Source organism: Leptodactylus fuscus, chromosome 4, assembly GCF_031893055.1.
Source record: "Leptodactylus fuscus isolate aLepFus1 chromosome 4, aLepFus1.hap2, whole genome shotgun sequence".
Taxonomy (NCBI): domain Eukaryota; kingdom Metazoa; phylum Chordata; class Amphibia; order Anura; family Leptodactylidae; genus Leptodactylus; species Leptodactylus fuscus.
This window is the reverse complement of record NC_134268.1, coordinates 129,946,828-129,973,808: the sequence shown is the minus strand read 5'-3', so window position 1 is coordinate 129,973,808 and position 26,981 is coordinate 129,946,828.

Below are 26,981 nucleotides of genomic sequence, written 5' to 3'. Positions count from 1 at the left end.
GCCAATGTGGTGTTACTCTGAAGGGCCCTGATGCAGTATGCAGGCATGAGTCAGGAGGCCAAGGGTGCTGTGAACCAGGAAACAATTTATTGAACACAACTGGAGCAAGCAGCAAAGCAGTTTGGAAATGGGTAATAGTTTACTGTCCAGTCCCCCAGCCTTGGTCATAGGAGGATGCCTAGGGATGTTACAGGCTCTGTGATATAGTCCACCACTACTACTCCTCCAATGCCACTACCAACTTAGGATGCTGGGGATAGTGGTTCAGGGTAACCTGACAGGGATCTGGTTACTTCCTGGCTAGGACTGAATGAATTCCTCCTATACGGGTCCTCCACCGCTCCTCCTGGCACCGCTTGCAAATGTCCAGACAAAGCGTTCCCCGTCTCAGGGTGGTCTCTGGATGATCCTGGGGCAGAAGATGATCCTCCATATGGCTGTAATGCTGACCGATGGCCCACAGTATAGTAGCTGGGGTGCAGGAAGACTCTGCACTGTGCACTGCACAAAGTCTAAGCTGGAACTAACTGAACTGGGGACACATGGTTGCCGTGGAGACATGTCTCCTATAATCCCACCTAGCAGCCTGTGATTGGCTGAACCAAGGCAAAGGTTTGAAAAGAGAGGGGGAAATAACAAAGGAAAATCTGACAAACAGTGACATATAACATATAGAATGGGACATATCAACATAGCTCAGGGGAACAATAGACAAACACTTAAAGCAGTAGCACTCTGGAATGCTGCATTAACCATTAAGCTCCTCCCACCTACTTGGAATCTCAGAGCATAAGCCACTCCTGCATGCATAACAACTTAGAAATAGCAAGTTACATACCCAGCATAAAGCCTGAACATGCAAATACCCACTAATAAATAGTGACATTAAACAACATAACTGCATTATACATCTCATTATGTATCCAATGTGAGAAGGTGATAGGCAGAGTACTGGAGTCCAGATATATCAGCCTCAGGTTTCTAATGTATTTGTAGTCCAGGGTAGATCTGGAGTAGGCCTCAGCCCAGGTGTAGATTCTTGGCTCATTACTGGACCAGAAAAGGCTGTAGCTCCTGCATTGCAGTGCAGTTCCATGAGGTGAAAGGAGGTGTGTGGTTCTGTCCTGTAACCCTGAGTCCAGTGAGACAATATTGCACCTGTTTTGTTTGTGTGACTGGAGGTAGTTACACATATAGTTAGGTTAATCTACTATCTAGTTAGTAGCTCAGACGAGCAGGTATTTATTTTGTTATTTTGCATAAAATTAAGGGCTAGTTCACATGTGGGCAAAGGGGCGGATTTTGACAGCGGATTTCGCTTCAAAATCCACCCCTTTACAATGGGGCTGCCGCTAGCGGAGAAAAAAAACGACCTGCCCTATCTTCAGGCGGAAGCCGCGCGGGCTCAGCTGTGCGGCTTCCGCCCCCGGCAGCTCCCTCCTATGTCGGCTCATTCATTTGAGCCGACAGTGAAGGGGAAAGCCGCGACCGCGATGGTCGCGGCAGGCGGGTTTTGACAAGAGAGAGACGCGGCTCGCCACGGCTCTCTCGGTGTCAAAACCCGCGCGGGCAGTTCACGTGTGAACTGACCCTAAGGCTGCATTTTGTTTTGTTTATTTTATGCCTGATGTAAAGGTTTGTTTATTTTCCTTTTTTTTCTAAATAAATAAATCAGTTTGCTGCATGTATTGTGTCCCTGCCTTGACTGTTTGGATCCGCAGCACTGCTTCTACCGAGCTAACTTCCCCACATCAGATACTAGCAAAATCCTTAGCAGGCAACCTATTTTGAACACTTCATAAAATAATCATTCTGGGTAGGGGCATAATTAGAAAATACTGGGTCCTATAACAAACATTTGACTTCCTCCCCCCACGGCATAGTGCCCTCTTTCCTGCCACCCACACAGTAATTTACATACACTATAATGTCCAAAAGTTGCCTCCAGACATTATGATGTTCCATAGCATCCCCTCTACACAGTATAATGTCCTATAGTGGCCCCTTCACACAATATAATGTCTCATACTGACCCCTCCATACACTAAAATGTACCATAGCGACCCCTCTACACACTATAATATCCCATAGTGTTCTTTGGCAGTATAATATCCCATAATGGCCCCTATGCACAGTATAATGTCTCACAGTGGCCACTCCATACAGTATAATGTCCCACAGTGGCCCCTACATACAGTATTATGTCCCACAGTTGTCCCTCCTTACAGTATAATGTCCTACAGTGGCTCCTCCATACAGTGTAATGTCCCACCGTGGCCCCTCCACGCAGTATTATGTCCCACAGTGGCCCCTCCACACAGTAAAAGGCCTGAAGATGGCAGGGAATGGCTGGGCTCTGGCCCAGGAAAGATGGGTAACACTGGTTTTTATGCTTGTCATTTCCCCTAGGCCTCCAATCATTATACACTGGAGTTTGAAAAGACCTCACAGTATAATAAAAGCAGTTCACCCAACAAATACTCTTGCTGTGGGCCTGTGCCCTTACTTACCGATCTTCACTCCTGCTCACAGCTACCTGTGCTTCCCCTTCTGTCCTCCAAGGGGCCCCAGTGATGTGATATGGGACACAAGGGGAAGCATAGACGAATGTGAGCAGATTGAGGGGTTGGTAAGTAAGTAGGGCCCATTACCTACTGGCCTATTAAAAAAAAAAAAAAAGCACCAGGATCCAATGGTCCCGGGCCCTGTGGTAGCCGCTATGGTGATATTTATAACACTGATTCTGGGTCATTTTTTTTTTCATAACTAACCTTTAACAGTTACAATATGGAAAAGCAAACAACTTAACACGGACAGATTAACACAAAACTCATTGGGTCATTTTTGCAGAATTATGCACTCATTTCTTACATTTATATAATGTCTTATTAGAAATAACTGTGTATTTCCTGTTTAACTATATTCTATATTATCTACATGGAAGTTAATATATTCTATATTTAATGTCAAAATACTAAAACAATACCAAGCAAAAGTAGCGAACCTACACAATAACCTATGCAAACAAACATTTTTTTTCTGTTTTAATTTTCCCTTTCTAGTAATATTTGTCCTTCCCAATAAGTTAATATTTACAGAAATAATTGTTTAAGTGCAAAGAAAGCTATAAGCTTTTCAATATGTGACATTATGAGCCATATATAGAAAGGCTTGTTGGCTTTATAACATGTGCTTTAGTCTCTGTGAGTAAGAAGAATACTACAGAAATGCATCATGTTGTCCAGCAACCACATTAAACCCCAGAGAGGAGAAAAATAATATGGCACGTAAAAGTGTAGTGAATTAATACAACTAGTTGACGGCCTGTTTGAAAATTGATAACATCTTTACACAGTGCCATGCTTCAAGCATTGATCAACAGATGACTATTACATTTATCTAAAGAGTTGTCGCACAATACTCCCTGTTCATACAGACTGGACCAAGAAAGTTATTTGTTTTACGTAGAACAAACAGTGATTTCCATTATGGACCTCTTTCATCTCCTTTGGTATCTGGGAATAGGCACATACACACACTAAATACAAATTGACTTTTATGTCTTGTAACCTGAAATATATTTAGTATTGTCACAGAAAAGCATTGGCTAATGTTTACATAGGAAGCCGCTTAAAAAATTAAAATTATTTTTGTATTGCTTCCAAAGCTAAACTAATGTCTGGTACATTCAATATTACAGTAAATTGTCCACAGGTTAACTCTTTATGGGACACCAATTTATTAATTTCACTGAGTGAAAATAATAAATTGAGCACAGTAAAGTAAAAAATGTAGTAAAAAATATTTTATAAGCATTTTAAAAGGACATACTATATGCTGAGGAGATGCTGTGTATTTAATTCTACACTAATGCCTAGGCAAGTAGCTCACAGCATCTCCATACAAATCATTTTAAGTATTTCCTATGTCAAAACAGAATCTCCATATTTCTTCAGATTCAAAAGTTGTGCCCCTATTCTTTAGTTTAGGTCCGCTCTTTTCTAAGGTCCAGCAGCATGCTCCGACTGCATGGAGCTCTGGCTTTGTAATGGCCAATGGTGGAGGCGTCTTGTGACCATGTTCCTCCTCACATTGCACATGTGATAGCTTTGTATGTATAGTGTTTTTCAAGAGTGGTTGTAAATGGAACCCCCACCCCCCATGGACTATTAAACCCCCCACCCCCACCCAAAAGACCACTAAGCCCCCCCATCACCCGTCTACCCTATACGCACCGATACCCACACGCACCAAACAAGAAAGACGAGACCCTAAAGACACTCAAACCCCCAACCCACGAATCCCGTACCCACCCCCCTCCACCACCCCCAACCTCCTCCTTGCTTTGGCAACACCAAATGTTTTTATTTGGTAATAATAATAAAGCACATTTGTATCTTGTATCTTGTTGAAAAGTCTGCTCACAGGATCCACCATCAGTATCCAGTCGAAGAGCTCCATGTAGTCAGAAGAAACTAGTTTACTTAATGAAGGAGTGAAGCTTACTAAAGGAAGACATCAGGATACTGTAATATATCTGTAAAAGTTTTGCAATATCAGTGAGCTAGAGCTTGTACCAAAATATAACTAGTATGCAGTTATTATGAAAGGGCAGGTACTGCGACAGTTCATTGCATTTACAATATCAGACCTCATTACAGTCCATTATGTATGGAGGCATGTATAACTAGCATGGGCTAGTGCAATATATCACATTGACTTATGTTAAATACCCTGGGTGCTGATGCCTTGTACTATGAGGTTCCGCTTCTGCTGATTGTATTGCACATTGGGCAATTGTTAAGTGGGCAAAGTCTTTTGGGACAGTATTATGCCAGACACTACTGACAACAGTATTTGGCATCCTCATGTACCAGCCTATTTAGCACCAGCACATAGATCCTGGTTAAAATCATGAGACCTTCTATAATACATCTAAGTTATCTGTTGGATAATGTACACATGTATGAAAACCCAGCCATGGGGTCAAAATAGTAAATCAATAGCAAGCTCCAATTCAATAATCACGTACAGCGAACAGTGGAATCCTTCTAATAACGAAAAACAATAAACCAGCTGTCCAGTGAAGGATTCAGTGTACGTCAGGAAGGGAGGCAGAAAGTGCTAACAACTGGTCATCGACGCCAACAACACACAGACGAAGTCGCGGGCAGAGGCTAGTAGGTATGGTTGAGCTGATCTTGAGATTTCAGGATCGTTTTTAAAATCCGATTTCCGATCATTTTCCATTCAAACCTGATTCCGATCTCAATTCCGATCCTAATGCAAGTCAATGGGATTTTTTTAATAATCTAAGATCGGATTTTAAAAACGATCATATTCACTACACAGCGTGGTGTTCAAAAATTGAATGCTTTAATTTTTAGACTCCACGCTGCGTAGTGATTAAAAAAAAAAATCCTCTCTCTACTTAGTCCCCCCTGGTGTCCACTTACCTGCACAGATTGCTGCCACTCCCCGTTGTTCTCAGTCCTTTCCTCTCTCATTCACAGGACTGCAGAGCGCCGTGCACGCCTCCGCCCTCCCTAGGCTAGTGTTATAGATACTGGGAGTAGGCGGGGCTTGTTGTGGCTTAGGAGAGTGCGGGTGGGTACAGGGCAGGGAGATGTGAGTGCAGCAGGGGACAGAGAATGGAGGAAGTGTGATGAGATAGGATCACTTGTGATTCTCATTGATAAAGTCCCCAAAATGCCTCTTTCCTATATAAAAAGAATGATGTAAAAAATAGCCCATAGCAATAAAAACAATACAAATTTGGTAATAACCTGTACAATAAAACTGAAAAATTATTTAATATGCATAGTAAATATCTTGGTAAAACGCCTGAAGTAATGACTTCTCGTTTTCTTGTATGGTATAAAAAAGTGATAAAACAGTTCTATGTAACCAAAAGAGTATCGATTAAATACACAGTTCATCCTACAAAAAGTAAGCCCTCAAACAATTCTGTTAACAGAAGAAAAAAAATGCTATTCCTCTAAGAAGATGGCGATAGAAAAACAATTGATTTCTTTCCCAAAATGAGTATTTATTCTGCAAAATTAACAACACAATTAAAAAAACTATATAAAGTAGATATTGCTTTAATCGTACTAACCAATAGAATAAATGCAATATTTTACATATGCTGTACTCTGAATGGCAAAATATTTTAAAAAGTAAATAAACAATGCTAAAAATTTATTTTTTCCAAATCCATCAAGCAAGTATTAATAAAATTTAGTCAATAAGTTATAGGTATCCCAAAGATGTGTCATTAAAAAATGCATCTTATTTCGCAAAAAACTAGCTCTCTATATGGCTACATCACCAGAAGAATAAAAAAAGATAATGTATAAGTTGTACAAACATATATCAGGGAATGCCCCAAATTTAGAACTTACGAGGAAAAATACATCAGAAGTGGCCCCCAATCATAGCAGCTACTGGGAAAATAATAGGGAATTTGGTGTTCCCAATGTAGTCCCATACAGCTTCACTTTTCACCATCTGCTGAGGGAAAACTAATGCTCATTATACCTCTTCATAAATTCTTTGAGAGGTGCAGTATTCGAAATGGGGTTACTCCCTAGGAAATTCCCCTTTTTTTTTTGGCACATCAAGTTTTGTGGAAACATGACAAGGCATATAAATACCAAACATCTAGTTTTGAAAATTGAGTGATTTATGAAGGGGGGGAGGGGTTATAATATATAAGCTTTTAAAATCCCCTTGAGAACTGAAGTGGACTCTAAAAAATTAATTACACAAATTTTCCTGAAGATCTTGAAAATCGCTGTGTGTTCTAACATCGCAAATAAATTGAAGGACAATTACAGATGATGCTAATAAAAAGCATAGACATGGTAGATAATATTTAAGGTGTTTGTCCAGTATGGCTATCTGTTTGAAAAACAAATGTCCATCAAATTTCCTGTTTTTTTTGTTTTTTTTTTATAAACATGAAAAATATTGATCAATATTTTCCAATAATGTGAAAAAAAAAAATTCAAAGTCACGTCTCAAAGTTATTGACATAGAAAGAGACATTTCAATTTTGAAAAATAGGGCTGAATATAGGGTTCAAAAGTCCTTAAAGAGGTTGATCAGGCAAATGTTTTGTATTTTATATAGGTCGGGGAGGTGAAAAAATAAAAAAAACAATCACACTCACCTGTTCCCGGTGCTCCAGTGTTTGCCCAGCAGAGGTGGTGACATCCTATGCTCTTTGCTGAAGTCGTTGATTGGCCTCAGCATTCACCTGTGGCTGGGACTTCTGACAAAAGTCAAAACTGGACCGAGAGGACCAGACTGCGTCAGGAGGCACTGGAACACTGGGAAAAGGTGAGTATGATTTTTAAAAAAATAAATAAATTTTCATCTTCCCCAGCCTATTAAAAACATATATTTATTTTTCCATTTTTGCCTTTTAACCCTTTAAAGCAATTTTTGGCCAGTGAAAGAGAGTGAAGAAAATTTACAAATAGTTTCACCATCATATTAGCACCTCAAAAATACAAATATATTTATCTGTAAAAAACAGATATCAAATTTTATCAAAAACTCATAATATGACATATAGTTGGTACAAAAATCAATAAAAATGAGAAAACAAAAAAATAATAGATAAGAAACCAAATAATAATATCAATAATTATAAATCGCCAATGTAATTATAACAAATAGCCGATAAGTATATCTAATGTACCGTATATACTCGAGTATAAGCCAACCCGAATATAAGCCGACCCCCCTAATTTTACCACAAAAAAACTGGGAAAACTTATTGACTCGAGTATAAGCCTAGGGGGGAAATGCAGCAGCTACTGGAAAATTTCAAAAATTAAAATGGTCGGAGTTTTTGGGTGCAGTAGATGTTAGGTGCTGGGGAAGGGGAGGGGGTGTTTTGGTTGTCTGTCTGACCCTTCCCTGAGCTTGAGGACTGGTTTTTTTTCCCCCACTTGAAATTCAGCCTGGCTGAATATAGGGTATCTGCAGTGCTCTTATTAACCCCTTCACGATGAAATAGGAGCACTGCAGATCCCCTATATATTCAGCCAGGCTGAATTCCAAGTGGGGGAAAAAAAAAACAGTCTCAGGGAAGGGGCAGTTAGACAACTTTGTTTTCCAGCTACAGCGTTTACCGTACACAAAAAATATTTTTATAGATTGGTAGAGCGGGCGTTTTCGGACACAGGGCTACCTAATGTGTATATGTTTCACAGTATTAGTTTTATATGTGTTCTAGGGAAGGGGGGGAGGTGATTTGAATTTTTTATACTTTATTATTTATTTTTTTACTTAATTTTTTTTTTTTTTTTTGCATTTATTAGACCTCCTAGGGGTCTTGAACCCCAGGGGGTCTGATCACTAATGCAATGCATTACAATGCTAATGCATTGCAATACATTGCAAAAATCGTCATTTCTTTTGCAGGCTGCAAAGAGCAGCCTGCAAAAGAAAGGCACTGCAACTGGGGAGCTTTTACAGAGGAGCTCAGGGGAATCCCCGGACGCAGGCAGGATCGTGGACCTGAATGAAGACCTCTGCCGCCGGACCTGAAGGGGAACTGTGGCCGGCCACCGGCAAAAGTGCTGAGGGGAATCCCCGGCAGACTCGGCCGCCTGGATTTCCCCTCAGCGCTTCTGCCGACGGCCAGATTTTCTTTTGCATGCCGAGGTCTTCAGGTATGTGCTCCTGCCGGGGATCTTTCCTTCAGCTCCGGCAGCCGAGGTACGTGCTCCTGCTGGCAGCCGGGGATCACCCCAGCGCTTCAGGGCCGCATTTGAGCATTTGAGCGGTCGCGTCCGCTCTCTCCAGGGGCATGGCGGCATCTCCACTGTAACTCCGCCATTACCACTGTAAGAGTTACAGTGGAGGTGCCGATTCTAATGGCGACCGCTCTGGCGCAGAGCGGTCGCCATTATAGCTACAGACTACGCAGCAAAGACCCGGCATCCAGACCCCGGGGCAGGTGCTGGGCCCGCAGCATCACCATGGCGATGCTGTTCATCGCAAACTACAGAAGTACTTACGGTACTTCTGCTAGAAGGCCCCAGTACTTCTGCCAGGAGCGTGGCGACGCTGCGGCCCGGCACCAACCCCCATGTCTGTATGCCGAGTTTGTACAGTCCTATGAAAAAGTTTGGGCACCCCTATTAATCTTAATCATTTTTAGTTCTAAATATTTTGGTATTTGCAACAGCCATTTCAGTTTGATATATCTAATAACTGATGGACACAGTAATATTTCAGGATTGAAATGAGGTTTATTGTACTAACAGAAAATGTGCAATATGCATTAAACCAAAATTTGACCAGTGCAAAAGTATGGGCACCTCAACAGAAAAGTGACATTAATATTTAGTAGATCCTCCTTTTGCAAAGATAACAGCCTCTAGTCGCTTCCTGTAGCTTTTAATCAGTTCCTGGATCCTGGATAAAGGTATTTTGGACAAACAATTCAAGTTCAGTTAAGTTAGATGGTCGCCGAGCATGGACAGCCCGCTTCAAATCATCCCACAGATGTTCAATGATATTCAGGTCTGGGGACTGGGATGGCCATTCCAGAACATTGTAATTGTTCCTCTGCATGAATGCCTGAGGATTTGGAGCGGTGTTTTGGATCATTGTCTTGCTGAAATATCCATCCCCGGCGTAACTTCAACTTCGTCACTGATTCTTGAACATTATTCTCAAGAATCTGCTGATACTGAGTGGAATCCATGCGACTCTCAACTTTAACAAGATTCCCGATGCCGGCATTGGCCACACAGCCCCAAAGCATGATGGAACCTCCACCAAATTTTACAGTGGGTAGCATGTGTTTTTCTTGGAATGCTGTTTCTTTTTGGACGCCATGCATAACGCCTTTTTTTATAACCAAACAACTCAATTTTTGTTTCCAAAATGAAGCTGACTTGTCCAAATGTGCTTTTTCATACCTCAGGCAACTCTATTTGTGGCGTACGTGCAGAAACGGCTTCTTTCTCATCACTCTCCCATACAGCTTCTCCTTGTGCAAAGTGCGCTGTATTGTTACCGATGCACAGTGACACCATCTGCAGCAAGATGATGCTGCAGCTCTTTGGAGGTGGTCTGTGGATTGTCCTTGACTGTTCTCACCATTCTTCTTCTCTGCCTTTCTGATATTTTTCTTGGCCTGTCACTTCTGGGCTTAACAAGAACTGTCCCTGTGGTCTTCCATTTCCTTACTATGTTCCTCACAGTGGAAACTGACAGGTTAAATCTCTGAGACAACGTTTTGTATCCTTCCCCTGAACAACTATGTTGAACAATCTTTGTTTTCAGATCATTTGAGAGCGGGCTGTCCATGTTCGGCGACCATCAAACTTAACTGAACTTGAATTGTTTTGTAGAAAGAAATGGTCCAAAATACCTTCATCCAGGATCCAGGAACTGATTAAAAGCTACAGGAAGCGACTAGAGGCTGTTATCTTTGCAAAAGGAGGATGTACTAAATATTAATGTCACTTTTCTGTTGAGGTGCCCATATTTTTGCACCGGTCAAATTTTGGTTTAATGCATATTGCGCATTTTCTGTTAGTACAATAAACCTCATTTCAATCCTGAAATATTACTGTGTCCATCAGTTATTAGATATATCAAACTGAAATGGCTGTTGCAAACACCAAAATATTTAGAACTAAAAATGATTAAGATTAATAGGGGTGCCCAAACTTTTTCATAGGACTGTAACTACGGTATTACCGTAATGACCCGAATATAAGCTGAGGCAGACTTTTTCAGCCCAAAAACTGAGCTGAAAAACTTGGCTTATACTCGAGTATATACGGCCCACAATATCAATGTACCCTCAATATCAACAAAACAAAGAAAATATAATATTTAGTCCAATACAACCTAAAATTTTAACATTCAATCAATTACCAGAGAAGTGCAACCTCTTTTTTTGTATGTATATAAAATTATTTAACTCCTTAAAGGCGTGATGTATTTAGGCCTTAAAGGGGTTTTCTCACATCCCTGTTTCAGCAGCTTTGCCTGCTGTCTCTTCTTCTCGCTTCCTGTATTTTCATCAAAATAGCCGCCTCCTCCCAGCTTGCTGAACAGGACACTATGAAATATCACAATATAGACTTTGCCTTTACCATGAGAGATTATTTATTATGATTACTTGAAATCTAATATAAATGCATACCAAATAATATGCATAGTAAATGTATATTGCATTTTACAAGTTTGGAGAGAAAAAAAATTACCTGCTGTAGAAGAGAACTGACTAAGTGTTATCTTTGTGTGTATATAGAGAGATGAGAGATGCTACTCCTGAAGCCTTTATCAGCAAACTACAGTTAGGTGAACTGATTGTCTTCCCAGCAGAACTATAGATGACATTGAGAGCATTTAGTCCCAGAGAGCAGTGACTGATGTCATTTATCCTATTTAATGAGACTAGTAAGATTCCATGGAAATGATTTGTAAACAGTGTGTGTGTGTGTGTGTGGGGGATAATTACATAGTAGGAAAACAAAGCAGCATTGCTAAAGCAATATATTTTGGAAAACTCTTCAATTTACAAGAGCTAGCAGTATAGATAAGATCTTTGAAAGGAGAATACCCCTTTTAAGGACTAAGCATTACTGTTCATTTCTACATAGTCCTATTGATTTTGATTAATGATTACCTTTTTGTAAGGCCTACCGTATGAATGGGGGAAAAGACAGCAATAACACTTTTCATTTATTCTGCATGTCATTACGATTATAGTGGTCCTCACCAGGTGTAGTTTTTGATTTTAGGTGATCAGATTCTGAGACTTATAACCTTTTTATATTTTCAACAGAGCTGTGTGGCAGTTACAACTTTCCTTGGTGACATTTTTGGATTAATTAAACTTTTTAATTGCTTTGCATTAAAGGTGAAGGTGGCCATAAGGAAGAACGGGGGAATGGGGTTAAGTAAGTAGAGTAAGCAGTAGACACCCGGCGGCTATGGCGGCCCGGCTCCCGGGCGGTCCCCATAGTTACACACCTGGCATGCGCCGTATGTGTAACTGCTCACATCTGCTCCCACAATGCAGCCACAATAAATAATAAGCAGTAAAATATATGCTGCTTCAAATAGTGGCCATAACTAGCTGCAAACTGACATATATATCTGCACATAGTTCATTCTGTGTCTGGGCGGTTGTTGATTAGTCTTGTCAGTTGTATGCAGACATTCACAGCCAGAGATGTCAGGCAGAGGGTCTCTGTTTTAGAAATGTCAGGTATTATTTAAGGCGGTACACAAAAATGTGTATACACAAATATGTTAACACTACAGGTCTCAACAATATGAAAAAGATGGTAATATTCGGCAAACTGGCATCATCTAGCTTTGATTATACACTCCAGGCCAAGAGTCCAGTAGTGTCAGCATCAGCATTAGCCACACCAGAATGAGAAACCCTGGCAAGGCTGTATGAAGCCGGCACACACACCCTGGCCTACATAGTAGCACTGGCTGGGTAAATATGTAGCTTCAAGGTTTTGCGTATGACGGCATGTGATGACAAAGCTAAGCTAAAGTAGGCAGTCCCTGGAGCAGTCTTTCCCTGAATACCCTAAATAGATGCTAGGCTTCTACCAGGGGGACCCTGAGAACAGGAAATCATTAATAGATCCAAGAATGACATTCAGAGTACCCAATCGTGATACACAAAGACAAATTTCATAGAGATTATATGCACTCGTTGTTAAAAATAAACAGGAAAATGACAGAAATCCATACACAAATAGTAGAACAAAGGAGAGAACAAATAAGCTTTTCTTTTAGACAGTTTCATAAATCTGCCCCATTGTGATAAGTCAAAGAACAATAGTCTAAGTTAATAATGGATAAACATAAAACGGTGATAGTTATACATTTGTGTAGGCTACAAAAGAGCAAAGTCAGTGTGGGTTCATGTAGCATGCTGGGGATAAAGGAGTGTATTTCCAAGGTCTCTAGACTAGGCATGATTGTTTCTGCTTATAATCATATTGCTACCCCATTGCCCTGAAGCCAAAATGGCTCCCCAACTGCATTCACGTCCCAAGTGCTTTGTTTGTGCTTTGAGCCATGCATAGCTACCTGTTGAAAAGTTAGAGACGCTCTGAGCAGAATTGTATTCTCAAGAACCTCAGCTGCTGCTCTCATTTCAAACCCCTTCCTCATTTACATATCAAAATGATTAGCAATATCCACACTTAATTTGATTTCATCTGACTTTATATATTCCATTTTTCACCAAATACTCTCCCCATAATGTGTTATTGTAAATATTATAATAATTATAATGTTCTTCAAACGTTAAACTCAATTAAGCTGATTATTATATTAATTAATGCATACATCTGCTTGTTTAAGTAATAGACTAATTTCAGTGCAAAACTATTGAAATTGATAGATTGTTCAAGAAATGTTGTTTCTAAAATTTATGTAGCCATAGGGAAAAGAGCTGCAACAATTACCAAAGTTTTTCTATCAGCACATAGATGGAAATTCATTGGATTTGACATCTTCACATGAGAAAGCTTCTGCTGGTGCACTTCTGTGTAAAATTCCTCACTGTGGAATGCACTTATCAAGATCAAAAGGATATATTGTCAGATGCAGAGATGGTGATGACAGAGACATAAACTTACCAAGACACCTTGCTTCTTTTTTCCATTTCTGACCATCTGAAGCTCCTTTTTTCTTTGCCGTAACTTATAAACAGGGAATTCAACATGCTACAAGCTGAAGGTAAACAATAGTTTGATGAAAAACTCCTTGATGTGCATTTCTATATTTATAAATAATGGGAATCTGACTTCAAGCAAGATATGAACATTGGCGTGATTTTTCTTTCACATTTTTTATATCCACATTTTTGAGAGTTTCAAAATTTGCTGGCATTCAGTCAACTAGTAAGAATGCTTTTCAATTCATTCATAGGTTTACATATTTTTTTCATTGCTAATAATTTACTAAATTAATTTTAATTTATATTGGGGTGTACAGTCGCAAAACTTAAGAAAATAATAGATTTTATTTTGGATGCTGATTGACTCAATTACACAATATGTACTTGTTTTCTGTATGATTAATCTCATCAATTTATAAGAATCTGATAACTTCTTGTATTAAAAGCATTGCATATAGCATAAAACATCATTATATTTTGATGTTATGAATTACTTTTACTACAGATTTATTTAATGAAGATAATAATCTTTGTGTATACCAAAACCATCTAAATCCTGTAACCCCTTGCAAGTCTGACCTCACTGACCAGTGAGAGAATCTAATCTATATAGATATTATCCTTCCAGTTGCAGTCAATTTAATTAATGGTCGGTTCCCATAGAGCAGTGTGCCTTATAGCAAGGTTATTTATATAGTCTAGAAGGGCAGGTTGTCTTCATGAGAATGGGAAAACTCACAAAAAACTGTAACATACATATGTAAGCAATTCAGCTCAGGCCCACCAGAAACTGGCATGCTGAGGTGAGTGGAGAGGTCATTGATAAAATCAAAGGAACTACAAAGGGTGTGAAACGTAAGTCAGGGCTCTGAGTGGGAGTGACAGTGGTGAGCACAATACTCTATATACTTGTATCTGGGGAGTTTGAGTAGACCTTTATGTATGCAGGAACATACAATTGTGGCTAGTGTTTTATTTGCACATGCTAGTCTTGCACTCTATCTATTGATTCATTCATGAAGCTAGATACATCTTAAGTAAAATGCTCTACTTTGTGGATAATGTATTCTGACCCATGTATTTATACTCTTGCACTTGTATTATTGCAGATTACATTTTTGGACCCACAATCTTTAAATTATTGTGCATACTTATACAGTATATCTGGTGAATTATAACCGCACACACCTCAGCTCCTCTGAAACCTCTATGGTATATGTGTGTATCATGATTACTCTTTGTACTTTTTATGCTTTTATCACTTTGATTCCCACTTATGTATTGTTTTTTATGTTTTTAATTAATTTTAAACAAATTCTTTTTCTGCTCAAGTAGCTAACAAATAAAGTATATTTTTGTACAGCTTATATTTTTGTGGACATTATTCATTATTTTACTAGCCTTGATACTAGATAGGTATGCCAATGTGTTTTGAAATATTTGTTGGCCATTAACACTAGTGTTGAGTATTTGTAGGTTTATTATTATTTTTCAAGGATATATTGATTATTGACCCCAAAGAGAAATGGTGAAAATTGATGAAAGCAACATTTTATTTTTTTTTTTTTTTTTGTGGGGGGGGGGGGGGGTGGGTGGCTGCAGACATTATACTAGACAACTCTTGAGAAATGAATTTAAGCCACATAAGACCCTAAGGGTGCCTTCACATGGAGTTTACGCTCCGCTCATTCAGACGCATAAACACGTTTCAAAGTGCCCGCTGTAAAACACAATCCCATAGACTTCAATGCGTGCCGGTCTTACGCGCGCTACACATTGAAATCAATTTGTTTAAAAGCCTCCCATTGATTTCAAAGTGTAGCGCGCGTAAGACCCGAACACATTGAAGTCTATGGGATTGTGTTTTACAGCGGGCACTTTGACAAATGTTTACATGTCTGAATGAGCGGAGTGTAAACTCCGTGTAAAGGCTCCCTAAAGCTTGGTGGTGCAAAATCATGACATGAAGATTTTTCTCATACCATAGTTTTGGGTCTATTTATCGCATACCAGGGCACATTGATCAGGTTGAATATATCAAAATACTTTAGCACATTATGTTGCCCTATATTAAGGGAGAAATGCCCTTGAAATGAGTTTTTCAACTTAACAATGACCCAAAACGTACCACTAAGCGATCAACAATGTGTTACAGGCAAGCAGAATTGAGGTAGTGTAGTGGCCAACCAAATAGCTTGACCTCAATTCCATACAGAACCTGTGGAGTGACATAAAAAATGTGGTTTATGAACCAAAGCGGAGAAAATGCAGAAGATTTGTCAAATGTAGTCCAATCTTTCTGGACTAGAATAACTGTTCAGAAGTGCCAGCTGTTGGTTGACTCCATGCAACACAGATGTCAAACAGTTCTCAGTAACAATAGTTATAACACTACATATTAATCTAGTACCGTATAAACTCAAGTATAAGCCGACCTGAATATAAGTCAAGGCCCCTAATTTTACCACAAAAAACTGGGAAAATTTATTGACTCAAGTATAAGCCTTGGGGGGGGGGGGGAATCTACCATTGCAGATAAAAAGTCTGGTCATTCAGTTTAGTAACTCCATGTGCCTCATAGTAATAGCAGTTAACCCCATCATGTCCCTCACATTAACCCCCTGTGTGTCCAACATAAGAGTTACTGATATGTGGAACATATGGAGGTAATAATTAGATATCTTCATAATTAGGGTCCTTTATTAGTACCCCCATGTGTCTCACATATTAGTAACCCTTATATGGGGCACACAGGGGTTAATATGAGGGACATCATGGAGTTAACATCATTAATGTGAGGCACATGGAGTTACTGAAACTAAATGAATAACCCCAAATGCCTGACATTACTAGGAATAGTAACTCCAGCAGGTACCTGTGTGTTTTACTTTCACTTTACTGTAGCTCCCTCTCCTCGATATGACAGACATCTTCTATAAGACACAATGAATCCTGGCCACTGACTTATCTGCAGGTGTTAGATTCTAGAGGCTACAGAACCTTTGATGACATACAGTCAAGTGACCTACAAGCTAATCACAGAGCAGTAGCACTAAAGGACCTCCCCTTTGTTTAATTTATGCAGGTCCTTGCAGTTTTCTGTGCTCCGTGAACCCTGACTCGTGTATAAGCTGAGGGGGGCTTTTTCAGCATGAAAACTGTGCTGAAAAAGTTGGCTTATACTCGAGTATATACGGTAATTCAAAATAAACTGAAATTTCAAACAGTTTTTCAATTACAAATTAGATGTTTTTTAATTTTTAAATAAAAATCATGGCAAAATCTGATTTCCTAGCGATTGTATAGGATGACTCTGGTGTATGCCGGTAGAACTTTTAGGGTCCATTCACATGGAGGAAAATGGTGAGGAATTTGGTGTGGAATTTTCCACGCTGAAAAAAAAAGCCTCCCATTGATTTCAATGGGTTCTGCTAGCTTTTTTTTTTCCACTAGCAGAATTTTCCTCTACCAGAAAATTCCGCTAGTGAAAAAAAAAAAAGCTAGCAGAACCCATTCAAATCAATAGGAGGTTTTTTTTTCAGCATGGAAAATTCCACACCAAATTCCTCACCATTTTCCTCCATGTGAATGGACCCTAAAAGTTCTACCGGCATACACCAGAGTCATCCTATACAATCGCTAGGAAATCAGATTTTGCCATGATTTCAAATTTCAGATTTATTACGTTCACCTATTTCTATTTATCAGCCCTGCATGATCTGCTAAAAATTTTGGAAAATGTATGCAAATAAGTTATCCTTGATGGAAAAAGGAAAACTGTGCCTCTGTAACCACATTTTGGAATGTTTCTCACTGTAAGATAATGTACAACTTTCAAGAAAGCTTGGGACATGACTTGGGACATAATCCAAATCATAGGAACAGATTTTCTAGTTTGATTTATATACCACACCAAGCAGTGGTGGACCTGCTACCATAACAGCCGAGGGGCCTTTATTAGGGGGCCTTGTCAACCCACTGCTGCTTTTTTCTTTTTTTCTTAACCCCTTCCCACCAGTGAGATTTTTGATTTGACACCACCTTCCAAATCCCATAACTTTTTTATTTTTCTTTTCACAGAGCCATATTAGGGCTTAAAGGCGTTTTCTGGGGAAAAAAACTATTTTAATGCTATTAATGGGTTAATTATTGCACCAAAATATCTTTAGCAGTGTTTTTCTGGTTTTCTATGGGAGCTCCTGGAATCCTCCGCATTTGTTTACATGATTTCCTAGCCTACAACTCCCATGATCCTCACCTCACTCCCTCTCTCACACCCCTCCCTGTTTCCCTAGCTAGCCCATAGACTACTAGCTCTATCTATCTATCTATCTATCTATCTATCTATCTATCTATCTACCTAACTCATCCCCAAATCCTCCCCCCAATAATATTTACCTGTCTTCTGTGTCCTGGAGATCAGTTTCTTTGGTCCCGCCAGCATCTTCTTCTATGGACTTCTTGCACATGCATGGTATGCACTCTTCACTTCTGCCAGCGACTGTATAATAAAGCTCTATTACACAGGTGTCAGCAGAAGTGGAAGAAGTGATGCTTCATGCCAGGAGACTGAAAACAGGTATGTCAGAAATGCGGAAATGGGAACATCACAGGTATCTATGTAAGTTTTTTGTTTTTTTTCTATGAAGTCAATTAGAATTTAGGAGAGGGGAGGGGGTTTAGTTTAGGGATTCACTTTCACTTTATGCCAGACAAACCCTTTAATGTTTGCAGGACAAATTTTCCTTCATAATGGTACCATTTATTATTCTGTACACTGTATTGGGAAGCTGGAAAAATCAGACTTTCTTACAGGCTTTGTTTTTACAGCATTCACTCCGCAGCCAAACTGACATGTCACCTGTATTCTATGTTCCAGTACAATTCTGGGCATACCAAATTTATTTGGTTTTATTTACATTTTAACCTCTTAACAGAGACCTAAAACTTTGCAAAAAAAAAGTTTTTTTCTTAAAGTTGTAATATTCTGGCACCCATAACTTTTTTAGGTTTCCATGTGTGTCTTTTTTTGCGGGGCCACGTGTACTTTTTAGTTAAACATTTTTTGGGGAATAGCTATTGCTTTGATCGCTTTTTATTCAAATTTGTATCAGCGGCAAAATATCAAAAAATGACAATTCAGCACTTTTGATTCTTTTTTCTAACTGTGACGTTCCCCATAAGTGAAAACTAATTTTCTAGGTTTCTAGTCCAGGCCTTTTCAGACCCAGGGGTGCCTAATGTGTATGTGTTTCACAGTATTTAAGTACTTTTATATGTAATGGCCCCAGGTAAAGATAAAGGCCTGTTTTGCAAATAAACAACCAGCCCTACACCTGAAATAGCTGTTAGCTGAGTGCTTGGCTTACAGATATCTTATGTATAAGGCCAACTACTCTATATGTATGTTTGCTCTGTTTGGTAGAGCAGTGCATGTTTACAGTAGAAAGGGATAGCTGTCAAAGTTTTGCCGAAAACTATCCAATATATTAGTTACTGGTTAGTATAGTATATTAAGCTGTATAGTAATCTGGTTATAAACTTATCATATGCTGACTACTATTGTCTTCCATGAAGTGTGGCAAATGGTAACCAAAGGCAGATTTCTATTGAAAAATTGATTATCAGTTATAGTTATTGGCAAATACAGTTCATGAAAGTTGTTGCCAAAGGACAATTCTGCAGTCATATCAAGAAAACCCCAGAGCAGACAACAGATCACAGCCGAGGTCAATTGGTTCACTTGTTGTTTTAACTTAGCTATATTTTCCTATATGGCAACTTTCATGGAACAAGCACGAACAATGAATTTTCTCATATCACAATTGTAAGTGTAGAACTAGCTTCAAAAGTTTTTTTTAGATATCTCACTTAATTGATTTTTTTACTTTGTTTGCAGATGTTTTTTCTAGTCTGTTTTTTTTTTATTTTTCTGTCTGTACCATGATGACATTTAATTTTTACACTAATGGAAACTAAAAATGTAAAAAACTAACTAACTATATATATATATATATATATATATATATATATATATATATATATATATATTAGATGCAGAAAGAATGAAGCCCACAAGGAATCAGTGTATCATCAGCCTTAAAACAGTGTAAGCAGTTGATAATCCATTATTACAGTAAGCTGTACACTCACAATGTAATTATCTAATAACCCCTTATAAAAGACCGTAGCTTCCTAATCTGTTTATAATTATCATTTCAATGATCCTCTGCATTAATGGCTGACCTTCAGCAACTCTGACCTGATCTTAATTAGCTCTAATATCAAATCATTACTATATAAGAAACTATCCATGACCAAATGAATGAACCCCAGGTACAGTTAATTTCTGGAGCAATTATCTTCTCTTGTAGGGAGATTTAAATGATTATCTGCCCAATTTCACACAGTTTTATGTAATTCTGCAACATTATAAATTCTGTTTCAAATCATATTTCAAATGCTAGGCATTACCATGGAATTTTACAGTCAGTGGAGCTATGAGAGATTTATAGGAAGGTAATATAAGTTAATAGGTTTAGTGATACCTAACTTGGCTGTGATAAGAGAGCGTCTGCTTATGAAAAAGTAATCTAGACTTCTCAAAAGAAGATAATCGCCACTAGACAGTTTGTCTGCCGTTTCATATACCAAAAACATGTTTCTGTAGGTGAAGGTGTGGATATTTTCTTTTCTCACTTGCAGATATCCTGCTGTATACTACATTGGACAAGTCTGTGTGTTTGTTAAGACACAGCTTTCTCCAAAATGTATCATTAGTGTAAGGGATGTCATGAGGATTTGAATGAGATTTACTAAGACAAACACTTTAAAAAGCTTGCAGAAACCTGAAAGCTTTCTAGAGCTATGCACATAAATAGTGTGTCCCCTTTCTATAGAGAAGACAGCTATGTATGCGGTGTAGTCATAAGATCATGGCAGTCACTTTCATCACCTTCCATGGAACTGCAACTGTAAATAATCCTTTGCCAACTATCTAATCCTAGATGGAACTCCCTGTTACAGCTGCCATATCCGACATCTTTTAAGGATTAGTGAACCTACAACTTCTGTCATAAAATTCACCTTCATCTCAGGGCACATGCTCAAGGTATAAAGTGATACAATTTCTAAGAATATTCAGGTCAAAATTCTTTGATTTAAAAGCACTTTCACAGCCATTTGTGGTGCCTGAATTGTCAAATAAAATAGGTCCTATTTTATAATTTTGGCAACTATGAACAAAGAATTTCCATTTAAGTGCATGTTGTTAGGAATCGGATTTTTATAATGCAACATGTAAGCCACCAATGGAAGTCATTCATCTCTAACACATTATCACAGTAATTGAACTGTAATAGCAAATCATTTTCCAGTTGACATTTTGCTGCCAATCAGTATTCAGTGTTTTCCTTACATACAAATTCTCTTGCATAAAATGATTTGATTTGCCTCTATTTTACAGCTGTCCCTGTCAGTGTCTCAGCCATGTCCTCCTTTATGTCCTCTGCTTCTTGAAACTGAACATGAAAAATAGATATTTTTCACCTAAAATGTCATTATCTGTTGATAACACCCACCATTCTCTTCTCCATGGTAGCTCAGACTCAGCCCCTACATTTAAGCTTAATAGTAATACTCTCATTAGTTATTGCATACCTTCTCTAGCACAAAACCACTTTCTGTGGTTGTCCCTTCCTAGAAGACATACATAATATTGTTTCTAAACTACTACAACAGCATAAATTACAGTGAGAAAGTATATATTCTGTTTCTTATATTTTGCATGTTTCTAATACTTCCAGATATTAAATACTGATGATCTATTCTTAGCATAGGTCATCCATATCAGATTGGTGGGGGTCTAACTTTAGAAAGACTACAGTATTTGGATGTGTGATTATGGGGAATCTGGGTGTCAGAGAATTCACTATATTTATAACTTATCCTAAGGACAGGTCATCAAATTTAAAGTCCTGATAAACCCCTGTAATCGAAGGGATGGCTCATAAATCGAATGGTGTCACAGAATAAATGAATAAAGAATAAAAGGTAATTCGGCACTTTGACACTTTGTGCACAAAGGCAGTAACTTTTATAGAAAATGAATCTAACAAGAGTAAGTGATATTCAAATATCAAATGTTGATACATCAACCTACTAACTAATCCACAAGTTTGTACTTCAAACGACAACGAGGACTCCCCTTAATCAGCCGACTATCAAGATGTATCATTGGTTGACACACAAAAGTACAACCTTTATTACTCACATAAATACCAACTGGAGGATATCAAGTATATGTATCTTCCTCCGCTGGTTTTAGTTATATAGTGAAAACTTAAAAAAACAACCAATTATGGGAATTTCTTGTACCCAGACCATTAGTGGTTCATATAGGCACATCTTTACACTCCCTGTATGTGTACACCCATTGTCAGCAGGGATATATTTTTCCGGTGATCACTCGAAACGCAATGCAGAGAGTGACAGAGTGGACCGATTGGCCACAATATGTAGCAAAAACTTATGCTGTTAAAACAAAAAAAGCATTAGGTGTAAAGCCCTTGTCCAATATCCTTACTGATGCAGAGATGAACTACAGCCTTCAGTGTGATTATAAATTAGACCTAGGATATCACCACAAATGGCCTGCAGGTGGATATATGGCAATATAATTTTAGCATATAAAGCTGGTTCCAATATATCCCATCTAGATAGGAGAAACAAGTCTCCAATACAACTCTTGGATATATCACAGCTGACCCAATCCACCTAGAAGACCAGCATGTCTAATTTTCTCTCAATGTGTTTCTCTGCAGTTCCCTATGCCCTGATAGTGAGCATTGGTGTTTAATATTAAGCCATCTGGTCACTGTCATAGAATTTGCTTTCTAGCTGATATCACTAAACTTTTGCTAGATTCTGTTGCCATAAGAGCTACTGCCTATAAGGAGTGGAAGTTGCCGACTTATCATTTATTCTTGGGATCACGTTTAATTTTAATATATATCAATAAAATTGTTCAGTTTTATTGAAAGCCATTTATTCTGTGACACTCCTGGCAAACCCCTTGTGGGGAAGGTAGGTCAGTAGAAGCAGTGGTGCGGATCCAACCAGTCAGAGACAGGGACACAAATCTTGCAGCAAAGTAGTTTATTTAAGAAAAACAGCAAAATAAATAAACACTTATGTCAGAAACAAAAATGAGCAATATAAAATACAGCCTTAACTTCAAGCAAAATAACATCAAACAAAATCCTGCTAATCTGAGTACTAACTAAATAGAAAATACTAACTGTACGTGTGTCTTACTACCAGCCACAGGAATCAACCTAAACAGCACTGTATCATAACACAAGGCTCTCAGGGTCCGGACAGATCCACTCAATTACTCGCCTCCCAGGAACTGCCCTGAGGTGCAGGTAAGCAGGCATTTATGGGCCAGAAATGAGCCTATGAACCACACCTGGGGCTAAAGCCTACTCCAGACCTGCCCTGGACCACACATAAGTCAGGAATCTGGGGTTGATATAGCGGGACTCCAGCACTTTGCCTTTCACCTTCTCATACCCTGTTTTATGGTTTTAAATGTTATAGATGATCAAACTACAGTACTTTAAAATAACCAGTCTGGTACAATGTGTTCTTGTCCACAATTTGAAAATGGACCCATTACCAAATATTATACTAGCAGATTATTGTGAAGTTATGTTCTCCACACATGAATACTGACCTACTCTCTGCTTTTCTGATATACACAGTGGCCCAGATTTACTAATAGTGCAAACTTAGTCTGAAAATACACCAGATTTATCACAGTAATTAATGCTGGATGATCAATATGGCATATCTTTTATACCACCTTTTAGTTGGCTTACTATGTGTCAGAATTATATGACACAACCTTGACACATTGTGGCACATTGTGGAGATTATAAGCTATGTACCCTTATCAATAGAATCCACACCTACACATTTAGCAAGTTAAAAATGTTTAGCCCATACTGGATGTGACATATTGTGCTAGAAAAGTGCCACATTGTGCCATGTTCATGCCCGCATCTATATGTAACCGCATTAGCAAATCTGAGCCAGTATTTTCTATATCAAAAGGTCAAACTATTAATGCAGGTCTTATCAAATGCTCTAATAGACTTCAGTTGTGACTGCTTTTTAATATTCAAAGATAACCCAAGTATACACAAAATGCTGTTTCTTAATTATTGCTATTGATAATTTGAATAATTGAGAATTTCACTGCCACATCCAGATGTCAATTATAGACACTATGACCCCCAGCGTGCAGGTGACCGAGGGCCTAAAAGTCTTCCTTGTGAGTGAAACGCAGGTGCGCCTGCATAACCAGGACTCTATTTATTTCCATAGGGATGATATTATTCACAAATGGAGAAAATTTGGAGATGTGATGAACCTTACTAGGAGTCACCAATCTACCTAAATTTCAACACAACTGGAAAATCATCAGGGAGATCTCAAAAGAACAAAGATGTAAATAATTGCTGGCTTCACCTGCCTCAGTCAAGCCATAAGATAGTCACTGGTTAAAAATATTATCCATGGGAGAATTTCAAGGTGCAAACCAACACTGACTCCTCAAAAATTTGACTTTACCCAAAAATTATCTAGATAACCTCCAACCTTTTGGTATAATATTCTGTGGACTAAACTTTTAGAAGATATGGGCCCCAATAAATCTGGTGTCATTACATCTTGCCACATTCCACCTTATGAACATACTAACAAATATGGTGGCGGTAGTGTGATGGCTGGTGGGGCTGCTTTGTTTCTGCAAAAAAAGTACAGTTGTGAATTATAGTGAATGTGTCACTAATGCTGCATGTGGATTAGTGTTAAAGAGGACCTATCATGGATTTGGGCACAGGCAGTTCTATATACTGCTGGAAAGCCGACAGTGCGCTGAATTCAGTGCACTGTTGGCTTTCCCGATCTGTGCCCCGGGTAAAGCACTATCGGTGCCAGTACTGTAGCTCTTTACAGTCAGATGGGCGTTCCTAACAGTCAGTCAGGAATGTAATTCTCCACAGCAGCGCCTATCGTGCTGTACAGTGTGAGCGGGGAGGAACACCCCCTCCCTCTGCTCACAGTGCTCGTCCATAGACAAGTATTATCAGGAGGGGAGGGGGTGTTCCTCCCCGCTCACACTGTACAGCGCGATAGGCGCTGCTGTGGAGAAGGACGTTCCTGACAGACTGCCTGAAGATGCTCTTCTGACTGTAAAGATCTATGGTACCGACACAGATAGCTCTTTACCCTGGACACAGATCAGGAAAGCCGACAGTGCACTGAATTCATCGTTACTGTCGGCTTTCCAGCAGTATATAGAACTGCCTGTGCCCCAACTTATGAAAGGTCCTCTTTAAATTATTGCTATTTCTCATTGACTCCCCAGTTACAGAGCATTGACTGTAAATTTTGTGCAAAGAAAAAAAGGAATAAAAAAAAGTTGTTAGGTTTTACTTTTGCGGATTAGCTTCATTTTACCGCTAATTCCACACTAGCACTCATGGGAATTAATGTTAAATTACTGCTAATCCCTATTTACCCCAGTTACACAGCATTTACTGGAATCTTAAAGCATGTCTCTAGTTATAAACAACTTTTCATAAATTAATAGTGGATTTAAATATATAAAAAAAACTTTGTAATATATCTTATTAAGGAGATCTGTTCTCATCTCCATTTATTAAGCTGTTGTCATGCTCCTTATCTTCAATTTAATTGCTTTGCTTACACTATATTCATCTATTTGTTCATCCTCAGATGTACAACTACTGGAGCAGGGGAGGGACTGAGCAGAATTCTCCTGCCAGCTGGTTAATTGATTTATTGCCTCATGCTGTGTATTATCAGCTTCTTATCTACAATTTAGCCCTGTTAGAAAAGCAAGGAAAAACACCAATTATATATTGTCTTTCTTTCTCCCCCTATCAGTTCATAGACTACCAAGGAGAAAGTAAACCCCTTGAAAAGTTGAGAAGAAACCATTTATTTAATAAATAGAAATATTTTTTTTATAGAATTTTCCAATCAAGTAACAAGGCCTTGACAAAAAATGGCACTGCCCTCCATTGTCCCAGGGTTGTCCCAGGGTGGTGTCTGATTCTGTAGCGCCCTGGGCTTGTTCTGGCAGAAGTCCACATGACCATATGACCAATCAGTGACTTAATGAAAGGCCTTGGGATGTCTCTCACATATGTTACCTTTCCACTGAGGCCAATCACATTATGTGTGCTGAGGACTTCTGCTGGAACAAGCCCCGGGACTGGACAGGACAGCTTGGGACACCAGAGCAGAGGGGACACATGAATATGTTGGGTTTTTTTGAGGATTTTTTGTTTGTTTTTTCACCTTTCCCAGTCTTCAGGGAAAAAACAAAAACTAATTTTCCTAAACAACCCCTTTATCTATATGTATTTCATGGGAGGTGTTTTGCTTATCCATCACCATATAAGTAGTCAAGCAGCCTGTGCCAAATGAGTTGTGAGGTCCCCCCTCGAAGGACCTCAGGAGTGGCTCCATAGTTATAACGTGACTGATTCGAGGGTAATTTGATATATATAGTATTAATAGTGTTTTCAAGTTCTTTCCAGTAGCCTGTTTTTGAGAGGACCACATAATATGACCAGTGGTGAACCTAGCCTCTCTGCTGCCTGAGGCGGACGATCAAAAGACAGCTCCCCCTCCCCCATGGACTAAATACTAAATACCGGGGGTGGGGTGCAGGGTGCAGGTGGTGTCTTTTTATCATTCGCCTCTGGCAGCAGAGATGGGGAGAGGGGGTGCTAGTTACATTACATTACATTACAGTGAATATAGTGCAGTAATATTTTGTTACTTACAGGAGACATCTTCCCACATTTCCCGTCTCTTTCCTTTGGACAGCCATGACAACTTCTTCCAGCTGTGACTTGACTCTTAAAATTTGCAACACAGACATCTTTGACTGCTCACTTCTCCATGAACTATACCTCTGTTCATAATGTCCCTAATGAAAGCTTTTATAAATGTCACTTGTATGCAAAATTATGCCCCACAATTAGGCCCCTGCAGCCTCTATTATGCCTCACAGTGGCCCCTGCAGCCTCTATTATGATTTACAGCGGTCCTTGCAGCCTCTGTTATGCCCCATAGTGGCACAATAGACTGTGGGGCATAATAGAGGTTGCAGGGGGCCGCAGTGGGGAATAATTGAGGTTGCAGGGGGCTGCTGTGGGGCATAATAGAGGTTGCAGGAGCTACTGTA